Genomic DNA, 22,156 nt, shown 5'->3' on the forward strand with positions numbered 1-22,156 from the left:
GATAGCATTGGGAGATATACCTAATGCTAGAGACAAGTTAGTGGGTGCAGCGCACCAGCATGTCACATATATACACATGTAACTAACCAGCACATTTTGCACAGGTACCCTAAAACTTAAAGTATAATAATTAAAAAAAAAGAATGAAACACCAGCAGACAGGAAGCTGTCCAATTGGCTAGGACCAACTTATTGATGATGCCTTATGAAGAAGGCTTTATTAGATGGAGAGGACTCTCAACTCAAGGGTGTGGGACTATTGCATACAATTTAATGTCCATCAACTTTGCTAGATAGGGGATGGAGGAGGGTCAAGTGGAGTTCATAAAGTTCAATAGCTACAATAAGTAAATTTTTTAGTGTTTTCAGTCTTAAAATAAAACATTGGCTTTGTTGTGCCCAAATCATCTGTGGTTTGTTTGCATGTTTTGCTGCTTTAACTCCAAGAGATAAATGTACATAAGCACTATGTGTTCATCCTGCTAATGTCATTTAATTTAATGAGTTTAGAAAAATTACTTGATTAACCTTTTATAGTAAGGGTTTTGAGAATTTATGTTTACATTTTAAATTTGAAAATAAAATAATCTATCTTCAACCATGAACAAGGTATCATAAAGCACTTTTTTTTTTTTTTTTTTTTTTTGAGATGGAGTCTCGCTCTGTCGCCCAGGCTGGAGTGCAGTGGCGCGATCTCTGCTCACTGCAACCTCCATCTCCCGGGTTCAAGCAATTCTCCTGCCTCAGCCTCCTGAGTAGTGGGGATTACAGGCGCCCGCCACCACGCTCGGCTAATTTTTTGGTCTTTAGTAGAGACAGGGTTTCACCATTTTGGCAAGGCTGCTCGAACTCCTGACCTCAGGTGATCCACCTGCCTCTGCCTCCCAAAGTCCTGGGATTACAGATGTGAGCCACCACGCCTGGCCTTCATAAAGCACATTTTTAACTACCATCCAGCCATTCTAGTTGCCATTTGTGTGGGCTAGGTTTTACTTTTAGCTTCATTTCAACTTCACCAATAATCTTTTGAGAGCCTATTAAGTACAAATTGTATTTGTATGGTCAGGCCCCATCTGGTGACAGAGAGACTATGCATTTGGATGTTGCTGACACCTGGTCATGATGGAATCTGTGCCATTGGAAACAGAGGCCCAAGTATGTCTGAGATAATGACACTCTAGTGTAATGCATGTATATAGAATCCGAAGACAGGCCTGGTGAATAACAATACCATCTGACAGCAAATAATCAACGCAGGAAATTTAGGCCACAACAGCGTGCTTGCTCTTTACACTGTCATGGTTGATTGGTTATTCTCATCACCCTTTGTTTAAAATCATTTCAGAATTAATTGGCATTCATTAACGAAAGTCTTTGCAGTGGAATTGCAGAAACAGTCATTAATGTAGCTAATAAACATAAAAAAGAAAAAAGGTCCTATTACTGGGTCCCTACAGGCTGTTAACTAACATTTTGAATAAGAATACATAAACATAAATTAAACATTTTTCAAACTGCTAAGAATGTGGGAATTTCACATGGTGGTCTGTAATAATGCTTTGAACTAATTTGTTCCTTTTTTAACATGTAGTTTAGAGAAAGTGATTCTGTTTAGAAATTATTATCGTGGGTGATCTCTCAGAGAAGCCAGGGCAAAGCCAAAGGTAAGCCATCTTATCAGCCAATAGATTTTAACTAAAACTAGAGCACTCAAATGTAAGTATGACAATAACAAAGTCTAACATCATGGAGTTATTTGATCACTTAGTAGGTAGGTTTCTAAGGTATAAACCTTAATGAGATTTAGAAAAGCACTCATTCCACAAGACAAAGAAACAAATCTTTCCTTTCAAGAAGTAATGCTTTATTGATCAGGTGCCTCAGTTTTGGTTTATCAGTGTTGCATAATGTTGTATAATGTTGCCATTAGAACAAACTCCAGAGAACATCCACATTATTTTGGAATGATGAAATGGTGCCGACTTCTGTTTCAGTTCAAGGGCCTAGGGCTTATAAATATTTTCAAATTAGTTCTCACTCATAGGTGGGAATCGAACAATGAGAACACTTGGACACAGGAAGGGGAGCATCACACACCGGGGCCTGTTGTGGGGTGGGGGGAGAGGGGAGGGATAGCATTAGGAGATATACCTAACGTAAATGAGGAGTTAATGGGTGCAGCACACCAACATGGCACATATATACATATGTAACAAACCTGCACGTTGTGCACATGTACCCTAAAACTTAAAGTATAATAATAAATAAATAAATAAATAAATAAATAATATTTTCAAATTAGCTTCTGACTCATATCTTTATCTTCATATACATAGCTCTGGTTAACTCCAAAATGTGCACCATTCTAGCAGAGCCTGGATAGAAAATCCATCAAATTTTCTTATTCTTCTGTAACATGACTAGGCATTTCCAGTTATCCAAAGGGAAATGGAAAAAATGGCATAAAGTTTTAAAACTTTACTTTCCTATTTAAAGGATATTTGTGTCACATGTCAGTGTTGTGTTTTTAAGAACAAGACAAGGTATGGAGAGAGTCTGTGCTCTAACACCAAATACAGTAGAAACTCCCTTAACTCATCACCCAATTCAAAATTTGCAAGATTAACCAACACTCTCTGAACCCTGTGGGAAGTAGGCTGACTGCTGCCCATGATATATACATTGTTGGCCAGAGGCAATTTTTGGGTAGACTGCCACTTCTGCTCCCAAAAGTTGAATTGGATGGCTAGTGGGGGCTAGTTGTGTTTGCTCCCAACCCTGTTAATGCCAGTCATACATATTATTGTAGTTATGTAATTAAATTTAGTATTGCATAAACCAAAGAAAAATGAGTGGAAAAGAAGAAAGTTGTTTCCCCTATAAAATGAATGTTTTGGAAAAGTTTAGTGGTATCAGTTTCCTATTTCTTCTCAAATGTCTTTAAGTTCCTACTCCACTTTCAGGAATCTCAAATGAGCAACCTTAGAGCATGTATTGTAGATGTGTATGTTGTGGAAATCCAGTCAGTGAGTCTGTACTCAAAGGCCTTGGCCTTGAGTTAAAAGATTTACAATTTTATGGATGAAGTTATAATATAATTTTTAATATACCAAATGTTGTGATACCCCATTTAAATACAATCCTTTGATTTGATGGCCAACTGAGGGTTATAATCAATTCCAGTTGAAAGAGCTTCTCCTCTAACTGGAGAGTATCACCATTGTAGGCTGAGATTTACTGTCTCAAATGAATAATCAGTATTGAGCGTTATAGATCTTGCCTTTATGTCCTGCTACTACATCTACAGCAGATGGGTCAGGCCATTTACCAATCCGATCTCCTCAGGCACATTTCTTTCCCTAGGCCATTGTTCATACCATTTTTCCTTATATACAATGTTCCTTCTGTCCCCACTTTTTTCAATCTTTCCCCTTCCTCTTCAACAGGAGACATTTATCTAATTCCTAGTTCCCATTAGAAAAAAAAAAAGAGCCAATTTAGGTAAATTTATAATTCTGAACTTTGGTTATTTGAGGTTATTTGATGTATCATCTTCATACTTGAGTAGCTGAGGTCATGGGTCTGCAAGCACCTGGTGGGGTTGTTGTATACAGGATGCAACAGAGTCCAGCCCAGGGCTCTGAGCCTTTTCTACATGGAAAATGATTTTACTGCATTTATAAATGATATGACTATAGCTGGTTTGAAATATATGTCATAGCTTTAGGCTAGAAAAATGTTTTGTTAATGTATTTGAATGTAAAATACCAGGACAGGTAATATATAATGGGATATTGATACACTTTTAACAAATTCCAGATCTCCTCAGAAGTGCAAATGCTGAATGTATTGCAACCATGTATAATTGTATTATGGCAATAAACATATACGTGTGTGTCTAGAGTACACATGTCATTGCAGGCGTCATAGTACAGTGGATTTGTATTGAACTTTGACTAAAGTCAGTCCTGATTTCATTTAAAAAATTGTGTTAACCTTTGGTAATTAGAATATAAAACCAGGAAGACTCAAAATTGTTAGTCTAACTTTTGTTTATTGACTAGAACATCTAAATGGCTTTAGGCATCACAAAAGTATAAAAAAAGTGGCTTCCTATTGGGTCTTTGATCCATTTTAATTTATTTTTGATGCTGTATGCAGTTTCTGAATATCTTTTGTGGCTTGTAATAAAATAGCCACAGTGCAATTTTGCATGTATGTCAAGCGACGCGTGACCTGCTATGCAAATTTAATACCAAGGTGCCAAAGCTGAATTCATAATGTTTCTCAGCTACAGAGCTGTTTAAGGCAGTTTAGAAATCAATGAATATGTAATATGAAGGTGATAAGACCTAAATAAAAACCCTATTTATCTACTATGAAAAAGTATTTATACACAGAATACTTAGCACATGCAAAAAATGGACAGAGTTTCCAATTATATGGTTTGCATAAACAAATGTTAAACTGTGTGCTCTGAATAGATAATAATGTGGCCAGTCCCTCTGCATTGTGCTTTAAACTTTGAAAATGTTTACAGATGTGTTTCCCCTCTTAAGATATAAATAAAACAAAATGTGCAGCTGAAGCAGTGGGATCTAGTCTGAGTTCTAGTGTTTTTTTTTTTTTTTTCTGTATTTTATGTTAGCCTAGATTCTATACTTGATATAGGGCTGAACTTCTTTAATACCAGGGTAAGCAGACATGTGTTTTATGAAGTCTTGTGCTTTATTTTGCAATAAGAAAGATCAACTGACAGTGATTGATTAAAGTGAGAAAATTCTAATAACCCAGGTTACTGTAGAATGTGTAATATTATTTGGATCCGAACTTCTGATATGCCACTATTTAAATCTATATGATGCTATTGTTTCTGTTGGAGTGGTTATGCCATAATTCTGGTAAACATTTGAGGAGTTTGTACAGTAGCTGACTACAGTGTGAGAAGAGATTAACAGGGAAGACAGGACTTGATTGATGGGAGTCAGTCCTGGCTTTTTATCATGGGAAAAATATATTTGTGCTTCTACCCAGAGAGAAGGATAAAGCAAGTGAGTGTGTTTTTGTATGTGCAATGTGTGTGCTTACATGCATATGGAAGTGCGCATATGTATACCTGCACATGCATGCATTCACACATACACTCAGTCTGTACTGTTTATGACGGCCCTGCCAGTCAGATTCCAGACACATTTATATCCTCTGGTTTAGAGTAAGCTGCTACGATAATGACAAATAGTGTTTAGAGCAGTCAAGGAAAATGTAGGGGTGATATTTGAAAATAGCATCTATAATGCCATCTGGGTGGTGCTGATACTTTGGAGAGCATGGAATACACCTATCTAGAGGGCAAGTGCTCTCAAAACAAAGTCAGAAGAAGGTCTATATGGTAGGGAAAGTCATGACTCTTGGTAGATAATGATGAACTTTCACTCAGGGTCTGTATTTAGGTCTTTGAAGGAGGAAAATCAGTTTCTAGAAATTTAGCTCAGTTAAAGCCACAGTTGGTCCTTAGATAAGCTGCCAGAATAGACACCACAGCTAGAAAACTGATGGGTCCCTGTCTTTGAATTTTTACTTGCCATATGTTTCCTTTGGATAGCAGCATACTCAATAAGAATGCTTAAAAACCAGACAGTAATTCTAAGGAAGGCCAAAATAAAGAGCAAGTATAAGTATATCCGATCAAATGTCAATGTTTTAATGTTAAATTTTATTTAGATTGTTTTGGGCCATTGTATTTTCTTTTAAAAAGCTTAAACACACAGTAATTTATGCATTTCACCTGAAGGTTACATATCGTTTTACAAATGGGATGTGATTTCAGGCACTGTTCATCCTGTTTAAGAAATGGAGAAACTGTCAGGGTATGTGATGTGATTCTCAAAATATCAGTGACATATTTGGGTTGTGGAGACTGGTGAAATGGAGATGTGGCAATTACCAGGGTCATTTCAACAACGGAGACAGCCAAACTTGATAATTCAGACAAAAAATTATCTACCTTGGCCACTTTCGTTGAGCAGATGAACTAAAAAGTTGCCAAATCTCAACTTCCTGATGCTCTGTTCAAACCAGCCTTCCCTGCAACAGGACCAGGCAAGCAGGCTGACTCCCAGGGCAGGCTCTCGTTCTACTTAGCTTAATTAAATGTGCCAGGCACCCGAAGTGGTGGAGTTACCCAAGGGAGTATTTGAGCCCCATATTGATCCAAAGGAAGGGAGTACTGTTGAAGTGTGTGTGTGTGTGTGTGTGTGTGTGTGTGTGTGTGTGTGTGTGTGTGTGTGTGGTGATTGCGGGGGGATTCTATTCTGAAGTGCCCACCATGTTTCTAAAAGAGCCTCGGTCCTGGCACTGAGGCACTCCATCCTCCACAAGCTCCACTCCCCTGATATGTTCTTTCCAATAAGCTCTTCTGTCCTTGGCTTTTTGCAGATGCTGCCCTGAAGAGGAAGTTAATAACAGGTGTTTTGGAATATAACTACAGAAAAGCATTAAAAATTGTTGTTGTTGTTGTTTAGAAAGAACATCTGTAGACTCAATTATTTTTCAAGATTCTAATTTACTGCTGTGCAAACTACAGGGCAAATTATATTATATGTATTTAGCCCTACTCTGTTGCTATACTCCTGAGAATTTAATTGGCAAGCAAATGTCCTGTCAAAATGCCTTCTGTGGCTGGAAATCTTTCTAGCTCTTAGAGATTATAAGGCTCAAAATTAACTAGAATTCCCCTAATAAAATTTCAGTTTATAATTTGGGGCCTTTGCCCTTTGTATTCTGTGAGAACTTTTTGATAGGTATGATGGGAGAGAGAGAGAGAGAGAGAGAATGTGTGTGTGTGTGTGTGAGTGTGTTTTGTGCCCATGTGCACATGTGCCCACACCATTATGGTAAATTGCCTTGGTGGATTCCACTCAGCTGTGTAAAAATCTGTAATTCTGGCAGGAACAATTATATCATGTCCATAATATTGAAATAGACCTCCTAGGTTTAGAGAAAAGTGGTTTTTCGCAGACAAAATTGTGTTCTAAGGGATGTGCTAGTAAGCATTTTGATGAGCACAAGCTTATGTGTGGAAAATGTTCGACCCATCTCTCAACGCCTGGTGGAACACTCACTAGTTTTAACATTTAAAGTGCTTTTTAAAAATGGCACTTTAAAGAATCATATAGGGTCCTCCATCTGTTCTGATATCCATTCCTTCATAGATAAGAAAAATATGTTCATTGTTCTAGAATTCATTGCCATGATAAATGACAAAATTTCCAGGGAATTTATATAATGTCCAAATGAGGAAAGCCAATCCAAGAAGAATCTGCATTGAAAATATAACCATTATTTCCAACCATTATCCATGATTTCGGATGTTCAAAAATAGGAACAAAATTTTGAAATTATTTTAATACTCTAGAGAATAGCACTATTTTCCTGAAGAAACATTTTTCTAGAATCGTTGCTTTAGAATGTAGTTTTCAGTGCATCTTTATTGGGAACACATTGTGGTACACTCACACACTCAGTTTTAACCCTGAAGTGTAATTTACTTGGCACTTAAATTGATTTTATTTGTGGTTGTATGTCTGTGAATTAGTCTGTAACTTACTGTGAAATTTGCCATCTCTGCCGTGATCAACCCATGAAATTTATCATCTATCTCTCTGATTTACACAAAACTCCATTTATAATCATCAAACCCAATTTACAAGTGAACAGTATTAAACTAAAATTCTGAACATTGAAGCATTTTGACATTGTATTTGCTGTGCATTGAAAAAGTAAATTACAAGTGTGAACCATGTATAGATATTTTGACATTTATATTTTTAGGTTTCATTTGATCTTAAGTGTGCCATTATTGTGAATTCATTTGCTATTACTGGAAAAGTACTTAATATAATGGATTCATTAGGTATCCACGTGGATGTCACATTTTTTATATATGTTCTACTATAATTTTACTTCAATTCCGCTCTAGAATTGGTTGATGGATTCTCTCATAACTATAGTTCATTTCTAAACATCTAAAACTCCTAACTAAATTTTCTCATACTTAAAATTGTTTAACTACATGGCTTGGAAATAGGAAATTTTACTTGGTCCTTGTCAGAAATATTGAGTAATGGCAGTTCCATTAGAATGGCGTTCATTGTTGATAACTGGGAACAATGTGGTGCAAATGGTGTTAAAGAGACATTGGTGAGGAGGAAAAGAAAAGAAATGCCATTTCCAGGTAAGTTTTTCTGCATCTTTTTTGGTAAATGCCACCATACCGAGCCCTCATTTGTTCTTGTCTTTTCTTAATGCTTTATCTGTTCCTTCAGTGCTGCAATCTGGCACAGGTGGTTCCCTTCACCAAGTGAATGAATATTTAGTGCTGTCAGGAGTGTCCCATGAAAAAGCCCTTCCAGATATCTCCAAACTAGGCTGATTTGTCATTTCTGAATAGGGGATTCCTGTGAGTCACTTCTACACTTAAGCGAAACCTAACCAGCAGAATTACCTAACACTGCAGTTCAAGCCCATATGATTAGTGATGAATCTTCCTAGGGCATTTTAAACAAAAGTGGCTTCATATCCAATTGTACTGGAAAGGGCAGACAGTCTGCATCAAAGCTTTGGATTGTTGAGAAACAATAGCATACGGTTATGATTTTAGCTTGTTTGTACAGCTACAGTGAACTGTTTGCTCGAGATACGATTTCGGGTAAACAAGCCCCTCTAGACTCACTTGGAAAAGCGAACAAGTTCATTGAAACTCTTTGCCTATTAGGCTCAGGAAGAAAATTGAGGCTGAAATCTGCCAATATTTATAATAGAGTATTTGATTCAGTTGTTTTATCTTATAGTAAAACCAGTGAGAAGAGACAAAGAATTTGAGCGACCAGAACAGACAAAAGTACATATAAAAGTATGTTTAATAAAGGCATAGTGTCAAGGCATTTAGACCTCTCTATCCTACCTTCAGCATTTCCTGTTACCTTTAACAATGTGGTGATTCTCCACTCTAATATCAACTGCAATCTTCTAATTTCAGGAATAAATTGCATACAAAAGTTATTTTCATATTACAGGGCCCGGAAGACAAAGGAATGCCAAGCCTGGACCAAGATATTCAGATTATAATTTGTTTTCTTTTTCTAAATCCTCACTAACCATGAACCATTTCTCCCATTCATGAACTGGTAACAGGTGTCATGCCAAATGATTCTTTTAAAAATAATATCTGTTTCCCACGTTTCAGGTGTGTGCATATCCCAGGAAAAATAATTGTCTGATTTATATGGATCCCCCAAGGTACATTAAACTTGGATATTAAAACAGTAGGTTTATTCTAGGTGAGGCATGGATTTAGAAGTTTAGTTTTTGTTTCAGAGTTTTTGAGAGTAAATCTCTTGCTTTAGAATTACTGATGCAGTGGAACAGACAGCGTATCAATGGTTGATTCTAAGGTAATAGAATTTAATACAGCTCACTGTTTGGTTCACAGCCTTTTCCTCTACCCTCTTCTTGCTACGTATGCTAATCCTTCCCAAATCCTATCTCCTGTCCACACTTAGATTTCTAACTTTATTTTATATTTCCACCTGGATACCCCACACATAGTAAAAAACCCACTAATTTTATTCTTAAGAGTTTCACTTATTAGTTATAATTATTAATGGAACCTTAAATAGGCCAGAAAAATAGAACTCCATCTTCTTTTTTATTGAGACAGGATCTTGCTCTGTTGCCCAGGCTGGAGTGCAATGGCACAATCATGGCTCAGTGCAGCCTTGACGTCGACTTCCTGGGCTCAAATGATCCTTGCACCTCAGCCTCCCAAGTAGCTGGGACTACAGGTGCATGCCACCACACCCTGCTAATATATATATTATAAATATATGCCTATAATTATATATATATTATATATATATATTTATATATGCCTATGATTAGGGTGACTGCAAGTGGTTTTGGAACATAATTTATTTTCAGAAATTTTGTATGTTGGGTGAAATAGGAAGTATTGGAAATCCTATATATATGTGTGTGTATATATATATTTATATATATGTGTGTATATATATTTATATATATATGTGTAGATATATATTTATATATGTGTAGATATATATTTATATATGTGTATATATTTATGTATATGTGTGTATATATATTTATATATGTGTGTATATGTATTTATATATGTATATATATATATGGATATATATATTTATATATATGTGTATATATATATTTTTATATATATATATAAAATTTTTTTTTTGAGACATAGTCTTGCTCTGACGTGCAGGCTGGAGTGCAGTGGCACGATCTCAGCTCACTGCAACCTCCACTTCCCAGGTTGAAACAATTCTCCTGCTTCAGCCTCCCGAGTAGCTGGGACTACAGGTGTGAGCCACCACACCCGGCTAATTTTTGTACTTTTAGTAGAGATGGGGTTTCACCATGTTAGCCAGGCTGGTCTTGAACTCCTGACCTCAGGCAATCCACCCGCCTCGGCCTCCCAAAGTGCTAGGATTACAGGTGTGAACCACCACACCCGGCCTATTATTTTTATTATTATTTGTAGAGATGAGAATCTCACTATGTTGCCCAAGCTGGACTCCAACTCCTGACCTCAAGCAATCCTCCCACCTCGGCCTCCCAAAGTATTGAGATTAGAAGCAAGAGCTACTGTGCCCAGCCCCCATCTTCCTTTATAACATAATTTGTTTCACACAGGCACCCAAGTTCAAAACCCTACCTTCAACAGCCAATCCAGTACTGCCTGACAATTTACCAATTTATGATGCATTCCTCTTTGGATATTTTAAATATTTTAATTGTAACATATATCCCACTTCAATTCTTATTCTGATACTTCTACCTTTTCTTCTATAATGTGTATTCCTTGAATAGATCATTTATTATATTCATCATGGTATCCCCACTCCCCAACACAGTATCATTTACACAGTGAGTACGTCATAAATGTTTGTGAATCAAGTCAACTGGAATCAAATGGAATCCAAGTATATAATTGCACAAAGTCAAGGTGCCACAGTCAAGACCTCATAGCAGAAGCAGTACACTTCTTAGTGGTTAACATGGGATGTAGTGATCAAATAGCAAACAGAATCTTAGCCAGGAGAAAGTGTATTATTTTCCAAAAGGGCAGTGATCACGTTGCAGTTGACTCTATACTGTTAAGACTGTGCCACAGGAGTTTCACTGAGGACTGCGTGCCACAGTTAAAGGCACCATAAACTGGAATGAGTTGAGAAGAATGTGAGCAGAGGACTTTGAGCTTTTTCATGTGAAGCCAAGTCAGATAACTTAGGGAACAACGGAGTTTTCATCATATATCTGACAGTCTGTTGAATGGAAGGGAAGAGTAATATGGCTTGTTCTATGTGGGTATAAGGAATGAAGTCCCCATCAACTGATGAAAACTTCATCAAGGCCAGTATTGGCTGAGTGGTCAATAATGTGTGCCTCATCTTGAGTTAGAGGAAGTATGAGTTTTCTGTCACAGAAAGTGTGTAAAGAGAGGCTAGAGAAGCTCTTGAGAGGGGATGATTCATAGAGGAGTCAAGTATAAGATGAGGATCCTCATCAACTAGAGGTCTACAATTAAGAGATCCTTCTGACTGTGCAATCCTGGGGCTCTATACATTCACAGAATTAGGAGATCCTTCTAACTATGCAATCCTGGGGCTCTATACATTTGGGAGGAGCCCTCCTTATCATCTCATAAAATATTTGTGAACTTCAGTTTTAGTTGTACATTTTGATCCTCTGTAAATCAACTGCACTTCTTAAACCCTTAACTTATTTATTCTAGCTTCTGATATCACTCCCTTCACTTCAGTGCAAGAATCATTTGTGCTCTCCAGTAATTAACTCCAAAATCTTGTTTCTCAGAGCCTTGCATTAAAATTGCATTTTCAGAGGTGAGTGCTTCTGGTAGCCATTCTAGCTACAGTTCTTCCTGGGAAACTATATGGACATGATGTCTGCCATTTGGGAACCTGTCCATTCAGCAAGAAAACAAGTGATTCACCTTTGCATATGGAGCAATAGAATTGTAGGCCAGAGGAACTGTTGATAGCTTCTGTCAAGGGTTCTCCCACCATTGAATCCACCAGCATCACTATTGCCAAAAAGCTATCTGCCGTGGTAAACTCAGCTATTTAAAACTTTGAGAAAGCTCACATGTCATACGACATTCATGGCACACGCTTCCACTACTGTAATACCTTCACTTTATTGGAGTTGTCCCAGATACATTTAAGTACCTGTGTGATTCCTTTTCCAGATCAAGAATGTTCAAATTAGGATCAAGAGGGTGTGTTGATGTGATAGCCCGCACCAGAATATAAGGATGCTCTTTCTTTGAGGCTTGGAATAAAATGAAAGAGAGATCACTTGAAATGCTTATGGCTTCCTATGCCCTTATTTCAGCTTTACTGACCATTTGCAAGGATGTTCCATAGTTCATGAATGCAACTCACATTTGAGTGTAGTGGGGAAAAATCATTGGCCAATTTAAAAAGTCATTGTCTGCAAATGTTTTGACTGAGTTATGCCCAAACAGAAGATTCTCTTTTTAGGATAGATATCATTCTTTCATCCTGTCTGGTGTTAGAGCCAAGCTGCTTCTTTCAGTAGTCTATCGTTTCTTTTGAGGACAGAGATTATGTCTTGTCTTTCACTATGTAGACATAGCTTATCAGAGTCTCTTGTACTCATAGTAATGGCTTTGGACCCATTTACTAGATTGAATGGTTTGAATTTGTTTTGGAAAGTTGTGATCTGTTCTAGTTTTTATTTCAGTTTTAGTTTCATAACAATAGCTCTGATTTGCAAATTGGAAGAATCTAGACTGTTAGAAGACTGTCAAAATAGAATGTGAATATACAGAGACACCATCTAATTCTCATTTCTAGGGATAGTAACATGGTAAGTTCTAATGTTGCCCTAAATACATATTTTTGAGGAGTTGAAATCGTTCTGCTTGCTGTATTTGTACAGAGATATCTTTTATTCAGTTTTATCTATTCGTTGTAGAGACTAAAATCTGTGTATTGTAGGCATTAACATATTAATCTTTTTAAGTTCTCCAGAATAGAATCTTTTTGGCACTTTCATGTTTGGAAATTATAACTTGTAATTAGGCATATTATCACTTTATAGAAAAATAATATATCACTACAGAACTGAAAATAATATATATATATTTTTCCTTTTTTTTTGTCATTTGGGGGAAGGAACGTGGTTTACATTGAGTATCTCTTATTTGCCAAAAAATGTGGGAAGTTTTTTTGTATACATCATTTCATTTAATTTTTGTGATTCTTTGAAGCAGGTGTTATCATCATCCCAATTTTATTAATGTTCAAACTGAGTCTCCAAGGGATTAAAGTATCTGGCTTGAGGTCATAGAATAAAGGATTTAAACTAAAAATCTGTCCAGTTTCCAAACCAATGTTTCTTTAAACTACAATAAATCCATGCAATTGGGCTTGTTGTCTGTGGCATCGTGCTTTGTATTAGTGTTTTACTTTTGATCCAATGTCATCATTAGAATTTTGCAATGCCTCTCATTTATTCTAAGAATAGCTCATATTTAAAGAAATGCAGAAAGAATGGCCACTCAAATTTTAATGGTGGTAATGTTAGAGGACAGAATTGCAAATGATTCATCACAAATATAAAATAAGCACATGAAATAAAAAGAACAAAGCATACTGTTGGAATTACCCTGCAGCCCCCTAAATCTTTTAAATCCTACTAACTTGCAACCACAATTGTTGGCTTATTCTTGTTAGTACTCCAGTATTTCAATTGTTGTTTTTTAATGCTTGCTCACTCATTGTTGCAAAATGTTCTGGTAATTGGATCTTTAAAAAATCTTCAGAATATTATAGATGAGCTTGTTTGCAAATGTGCACATATTAGAGTCTGAACTGTGCACTTTAACCATTCTAGAGATATTGAAAACATGCTAGAAAGTTATGTCATGGAATAAAAAGGAGCTAAATCAAAGATTTAAGCTGCCTCCTGTCACTCCATTAGAGACAACTACTCACATGTACCATTGTGGTCTAAGTGAAAGGTAAATCTTACAAGTAATAGCTTTATTCTCATATTCTTTGATCAGCTGAACTCAGTTGGAACTATATAAGCAACAAAAAAATCCCCAGCAGGTTAAATCTTTGCCTTTCTTCTAATCTAAATGAAAATATTACAGTCACTAGAAGTATGGCAATATGGTGCAAAATGGATCACTTCAGGTCAAGATTCCATGGGTCAACTTGTTTGTTTAAATGTAGTCCCAGATACTCGAGCGACTGAGGCAGGAGAATCACTTGAACCTGGGAGGCGGAGGTTGCAGTGAGCCAAGATCGCGCCACCGCACTCCAGCCTGGGTGATAGAGTGAGACTCCGTCTCAAAAACAAAACAAAACAAAACAAAATTAGACAAATGCTACATTAATGTTTGGGTGGTAAGATTCTATTTTGAAGTCTGAAGTTTGCAGATATGCCTATAGATTTTTGGAGTTTACCACTTTCTTATTCTGTATCACTAATGAAATATTTTAAATTACTATATATTTTACCATTTTTCTGTATTTAGTAAGAAATTTGCATTTTTGATTTGATGTAACAAAGGTTTTAATGTAATTTATGTTAGATTTTGCATTTTTTTCATTACCATTGTACTTTAACCTGACGGAATGACTGATCTCTTTGTATTAGTATTGTGAATAATCATGTGAAATGTTTTGAGACAGAGTATTATATTTGTGAATATAATTTTATGGCTTTTTCACTTAGTAAGAACCTTTCTATTATTGTGGAAAACTAAGAAAATTGCTTTCTGCTGTACAATCTGGCATTCATTGTAGATTAAAGCTTATTTTTCTGTGAATAAAACTTATTCAATAAAATACTAAAAAAATTTTTTTAGGCTAATCAAATTTTGAATTGACTGCCTTGCCAAATGTGCCAGTCATTTAACTGCCTCCCTGACCACTTTTAACTTGAATGGGAAAAGATAGGATTAGAATGACTATTTTTAAGGATGTCTCTTACACATCCTTGGCACCTACAACAGTCGTTGGCACACAATAAATGTCAATGTATTGAATGTATAAATTAGTGTGTTTAATGTGAGTGCTCACCAAGGGAAAAACACAATATGTTATTTGTCACCTCTGCAAAATTATAATCGTACCTATCTCATAGAGTTACAGTATAAGGATAAAATTATATAATCATGTTAAATCCTTTGAGTAGTGTATGATACATTGTAATCACTCAGTAAATATTACAGTGTAAAGTACATAGTAGAGGATTTGCTTTTTACAATGACTTTGCTGTTTGAACTGTGAGATACACACATACACACACTCTCAGGCAAGTGCACACACATAGACAGTGTGGCACGGTAGAAAGGGTAGCATACTAGTGGTCAGGAGAACTGGATTGAATACTTATTCCAAAGTTTGCATGTTCTCTGAAGTCAGGAAGGCATTATTACTTATCTCGCTTCCATTGTCTGGCCTGTAAAATGGGAATTGTAATACTTGAACTGCTGGAAGGCAGGGTTTTAAGATAAACTCTCTTTAGAGGGCTTTTCAAAGGTACTTAATGGCCCTGAGTCAATGATAAACCTAGTATAAATTGAGAAAGCCTAAAATAAGAATAGGTTCATGACCTATGAATACTTAATCTAAAAATCATCACTTAATGATGATGATCACAGAACCTAGAATAGTCATGGGCTATTTAAACTGGAAAAATCCCTTACTCAACAGATTCGGAAATGGAGACCCTGTTAAATAAAGTAAATTGCCCAAAGCCACACACAATTTCTAAGAGGAAGATTCCAATTAGAAATTACGCATTCAACTAGTGATGAAATTGATCAGGTTGTTCTCATTGCATAACTGACTTGGATTAAAAAATGGCACAACAGAACTGAAGACAAATAAGGCTCTTAAAATATATGCAGTGATAAAATGGATCTCTTTCAAAATGGATGATTCTCTGCACCCTTCCTCTCTGCCTCCCTACATAGCAGTTTCCATCCATCACATAGGCAATATAGACTTGAGAGCAATACTTATAATTTTTCTAGGCTTCTGCTCCATCTTTCTGCTTAGACAAATGGAAACATTTAAATTCTTATGATTTTATAAATAACATAGCATTACATATTTATTCTTGTGGCAAAACGTATATAACATCAAATTTACCATTTTAACCATTTTTAGTGTACAATTCAGTGGCATTAAGTATGTTTGCAATATTGTGTAACCGTCATCATTATCTATTTCCAAAATTTTACTTTTTGGTCACCTGAAACAAAAAGTCTAATATAAAACACATTGAGAAATAAAATATATGTTGATTTTTGGAAAATTTGTTAGAGTAGTGCATTAACCTCATGTAGATAATTTGCACAATGGGTTTATGTTTCTTTTTCTGTTAAATTCAGTTTAAACCATGATTTATTTGCCCTAGGTATATGTCATAGCCCTTGGAGGCAAATTTCACATATTTTTGAGTCTGTGAAATAGTACCAGTTTCATAGGTTGGGCCAAGGTCAGTTGACTGGATGAACTGTAAGAATTATCTATCTTAAAAATAATGGCTGGACTGGGCTCATTTTAATACTCTTACTGATCACCATTTTCATATATTGTTTAATTATTTAGAAACCTTTTTCTGTAATGAATTACACCTGATTAAATTATTTGCATTACCATGTGTTTAAATGTGCCAACCATAGTCAAATATTATCATTAAAATGCTTAATTTGCCAAGTATAGAGTCAAGAGCAACTCAGTAAATAAAGGATGAAGACATTTTCTCTATGTAGAATAGTTTTTCCTTTGCTTGAATATATCATAGTTAAAAATTTTTCTAATGGAGAACAAAGGCTAGAATCCAATTCAGCTCTTGAAAAAAAATCATTTTGTAAAATGGATAAACTGCCATTTTTCTTACCCAGTGATTCATCATGTATTTCTAAATTCTGATAAGAATTGTTACAAGTCTTTTCTCTAGCATTATTAGAAAATCTACATTATTATGTATGACAGACCATGTCAAAATAATTGTGTGTGGGACTAGTCTAGGTTAAGGGGAATCGTATTTGATGTTACTAATTTTCACATTATTTCACCTATAAAAATTCTTCTAGCAGCAAAAGTTTTATTGCACTGTATTTCAGAGTCTCTAATTTATTCATGGGATAAATGTTTCATATAATGAATTTTCAAGTAAATGTATTCTGAAATTCATGCATAACCATGCCTGCTCTAAAACTATAAAAATTTGGTTAAAATTGAGGCATCTCCTCATTCCCCTTGGAAAGTATATTGGGGAACCTGGAAGATTTTATGCTAATGAAGGCAATATGGTTCAGCTTTTCTTTTTATCCAATATATTTCTTTTATTGAGTTCAAACCATTGTCCTAATTAATAACTTTAAATGGAAGCACTTCATCAATTGTATTGAGGCACTACTACTGCTTAAAAGGTAGTATGTGCTAGGCCCATCCTGTGTCATTCAACACATGCCTTGTGATAGAGAAATATGTTCTACATTTTCTTCTGAATATTTTGTGTGGTTTAAGAGCCCTCTGCCATATGATCTTGTATCTGCCTTTCTTCCCTCACTCACTCCCTGCTTCATCTCCTCCTTTGGATTTTTGTAGTGGTGGTGGTGGTTGCTCATCTCGATGCTGTGCTACAGTCTGTGGGCATTGGTAAGGAGCATCTCTCTGGTGTGATCCACACACAATAAACAGACATGAATACAAGTAATGGTTTAAAGCATGCAGTCACATCTGCCTCCATCTTCACATGGAAGGGTGGTCTGAGGTTATTCTGGCAGGATTTTATTCTACTATTTGTTCAATTTGCCAATGTAAGAGATAAACATAGGATTTGGAAGTATAGAGTCTATGTTTATCCTCAATACCAAGAATTCTTGTGCCTTGGGAATGTTGCCGTATGCCAAACCCAAGGTATTATATTTAAAGATTAAGTTCCTGAAAAACCCTCATTTTCAAAGAATAACATTATATTGCATTTGTAAAGTTGTAAAGTAGAATTTCATATATAAAAAAATCTGTATTCACTCCCCTCAAGACAGCGAAGAAGGTCACTTTTCCTAGGGAAAAGAACAACACAAATTTTAAAAGATCACACAGTGTATGTTTCTTTGCCTAGACAGCCTCTTTGGTTTGGAATCCTTCCCTGAAAGATGGGCAGTGATCAGACTGGGCAACCCATCCCTCAATTAAAAATAAAGAAAAAACAGTCTATTATGTGTAGTTTTTAATGAGTATAAAACTCAATATGCAATGAATTCAATATACAATGAAATGTCAGAAATACAATATATAATGAAATGTTTCATTTGAAGAGAGAGGCTGTTGTGCATTTATACTCATTCATTCATTCACGCATTCAGCAACATTTATTGTGTACCTACTATGGACTGGTCACTTTTCTAGGTTCTAGGGACATAATAATGAATAAAACAAGTCAGGACTCTGCCGTCTTCAAACTTGCATCCTTGGAGCGGTGGCAGATGGGTATCAGAGAATTATGAAAATAAGTGTGTAAAATATAAAATATGTAGGATGATGACAAGTGCTATTAAAAACATGAAATCAGGGAGGGTGTTAAAGAATGGCTCAGGGGCTCAATTTCTAAGAGTGGTTAGGAGAGGCCTAACTGATGTGACATTTGAACAAAGACTTGAAGGAGGTGAGGAAGCAAGCCATGGACTATGTGTGGGAAGAGCCTTCCAAACAAGGGGAACAGCAAGTGCAAAGGATGTCTGAAAAATATAAAGAGGCCATAGAGGCTGGAGCAGAGTACTCAAAGGGGAGAATGGCAGCAGATGAGACAGGGAGGGGAAGGTTGTTTCCATTTTGGGTAGGTAGAGAACAGGTCTTGGAGCAGCATCTTGCAGACCATTTATAAGGGCCATGGATTTTACTCTAAGTGAGATGGAGAGCTGTTGAAGGGTTTTGAGCAGCACGAGTGAGGCACCTTTGCATGGCACTTTGGTGGTTATAGAAATGCATCAAATTTTGTCATTTCTCTTGATGTGATATAGTAAACTTCGATAATGGGATTTTATAAAACTCATGTCTCTTAGGGCTAGCACCTTCAGTGTTGGGGGAGGTTGGTCTTACAGTGAAGAATGCACAATGTGCCCTGATTAAATAATTAGCAATAAATTTTACAGAAAATACCTTCAGTATAGGATTTCCAGTACTTCCTATTTCACCCAACATACAAAATTTCTGAAAAATAAATTATGTTCCAAAACCACTTGCAGTCAGCCTAATTATAGGCATCTATATCTCTTCTATCCATTGGCAGGAATAAACTTGAAAAGGCTGCCCACTTATTGAGTCTTGAGTCCAAAAATCAATGTGAGGTAGTCAGTTCTCAAATAAAAGAGATTGGGAAGAAAGCAGGAAGAGGATTGAAAAATTGGCCTCCTCAGAAATGCACGAAGGGGACATTTGCAGTCTTAAGGGGCATATTTCCTAGTAGCATGTCTTGTAGGGGCCCTACTGAGGTAAATGAGTTAATCTTAGTCTGTTTAAGAAGTTCCATTATAATGGTTCTTTCAGGGTATGAAAATGCAAAGAAGTGAATCTTTCAATGACCAGATGCATAGAAGCATGTTTTAAATGACTGCAATGTAATTGATATATGCTGCCATCAGTTGTGACCCAGGTAATAGTGCAGCTAAAATAATTTCAAGTGGGTCAAGATATCCCTGGAGTACTTCCTGCAGTGTTATAAAAATCTCCCAGCAATGTATCTTAAGTTCTGTAAATCATGTTAAACTTAATGAAACCTTCTGCAAGAGCATTCCATTTCTATGATGCATTTAACTGCAGTTGTTGACATGTTGTATCTTAATTGAAGAAATATGTAAACTTTTGATTAATTGCTTGTGGTACCAGGAATATAAAATATACTGACCACTTTTTTAAAGTAAGATTTAGGGTATGTGTCTTTATGTATAATTGATTACTCCCTAATTAATTAAAACATGCTCCTTTAGACTTTGTTTTCCATCTCAGACTAATATTTGCATTCCTATGTTGTGGATTTAGTTTATGATGCTTATTTTTTAAGATAGAAAACTCTGAAATTCAAGGCTGACCTGCAGTATGTTCATCATGTTTATTCTTACTGCTTTGGCACAGTTGAGTTTGATAATAATAATGCTAGCTTAGTTCAGTCAGATTCAGTGCCCTTGGAGTACCTACTCTGTGCAGTACTGTGTTTTGTGGAAGTCGTGCAGTGTCTTCAATTGAACAAGTATATACCATGGCTACAACACAGAAAATTTACTGAGAACCAAAATTTTATGCCAATGGCCTGTCGATAGTCTCCTTCCTCCTAAGATGTCGCCTCCAGAATGTCAGGAGCTTCCTCTGTCTCATTCACTTCTGTATCCCTAGCCAGATTGACACATCAAATTAACCATCATAGTGCTGGACACAGAGTAAATGCTTACTGCATATTTGTTGAAAGAATGAATAAATGTGAGAACAAACATTTGCTATATACCTACTGTGTGCAGGGGTCTAGGCCAAGTAGGTCACAGTCCCTCCTATTGAGTAGTTTAGTCTTGATGATGTGGGAAATGAGGCTGAAGACAGAAATCAGAGAAACAAAAATAAAATAAAGGGAAGAGGAGAGTGAAAGTTCAAAAATGAGTTGATGGTGTCTGCCAGGAAAAACCAGGAATGCCGTCACTGCAGAGGTGGGGTTCAAGGAAGCATCCCAGGACCTTGAACAGCAGACCTTGAACACCAGGATGAAGCGTAGTCTGGCTGGGAGAATGCCGTTGATAGAAGCGCTAACAAGGGAAAGGACACATTATGTTTGCAGAGCAGCAAGTGATCTGAGTTTCTTATCAAGCAATTTATAAAAATGTAGGCATGTTCCTTATCAAGCAATTAGTAAGCATGTTCTTCTAGCACCTTTAATGTCACTAGATTTAGTTTCTGGTTAGGTGTACAAGCAAAGGGGAAGAAGTTCAGCAAGTAATCCATCAAGAAAGCCCCAGATCAACACATATATGTACACCATTCCACTCCCACTAGTGTGTGCTCGCTGGCACACACAGACATACACACACACATGCGTGCATGCTCCGGATGATTCCAAGCATAGCTCTCTCCTGTCGCTGCCAGACTTGACCTCTTCTAATGATGGGGAGCAGACCACAGAGAAGTCTCTTGCACATATCCCAATATGAGGATGATAGGGGCCATTTGAACACATATGTCCAAAGAGAAACCACGAGGTTTTAATTGTGGTCAAAAGCATTCTACTTATAGACTTGAATCCAGATGGATGAATTCACTGCTCAACAGCATAGGTATGAATTTGTTTAATCAACTTCGTAAGAACCAAGTCAAGTTCAGATACACTTACTTTGCAGTCTAATTTTCTAGGGGTCCCAAAGTTTTAATACAATCATCTTCTCTGATTTCCCACAGGAAATGATGATCCCATACATTTAAAATGTTTTAATTACTCAAGGAATACAGGAATACATGATTAAACACAAACACTACAGATAAGCCTCAAGTGCCCTTTTGCTTCTGTCTGAAATTCTTGTCCCTTCTCCTGCTTTTGTAGGTAAAAACTGCTATGAATTTGATGCCTTCAAAGCATCATTTCTCTCTCTCTCTCTCTGTGTGTGTGTGTATTCACAACCACATTATATATATTATTTTGCATAGGTGCATTTTACATAAATGGTTATATATACATATATATGTGTATGTGTCTGTGTGTACATATATAGTAAGTGTTGCTGTTTTCAGCTAACTATATGTCATAGTAATCTACTGGCTTTAACTCAATCCTTTGACCAGCTGTCCCAAATTCTAGGCTATTAAATATGATAATGCACTGTTTATTGTACCATCCCCTTGTTGGAGGACACTGGAGTTGTTTCCAGTTTTTTGGCTGTTGGAAACAGTGCTACACTTAACACATTTCTATACTATACTCCTAGTGCCCCCAGGGAAGAATCAAAAGAGAGAACGTTGGACCCTACAACTTAATTTTAAACAAATGTCTTCTGATAGAAGAATCTATG

At 36.3% G+C, this 22,156-nt stretch overlaps 1 protein-coding gene across 6 annotated transcripts in view; it reads left to right on the forward strand.

Annotated features, from left to right (window-relative positions):
- AFF2 (ALF transcription elongation factor 2) overlaps positions 1-22,156 on the forward strand; it is a 491,015-nt gene that overhangs the window by 192,978 nt on the left and 275,881 nt on the right. The window lies entirely within an intron of this gene.

This window comes from Pan paniscus, chromosome X (genome assembly GCF_029289425.2).
Source record: "Pan paniscus chromosome X, NHGRI_mPanPan1-v2.0_pri, whole genome shotgun sequence".
NCBI lineage: Eukaryota > Metazoa > Chordata > Mammalia > Primates > Hominidae > Pan > Pan paniscus.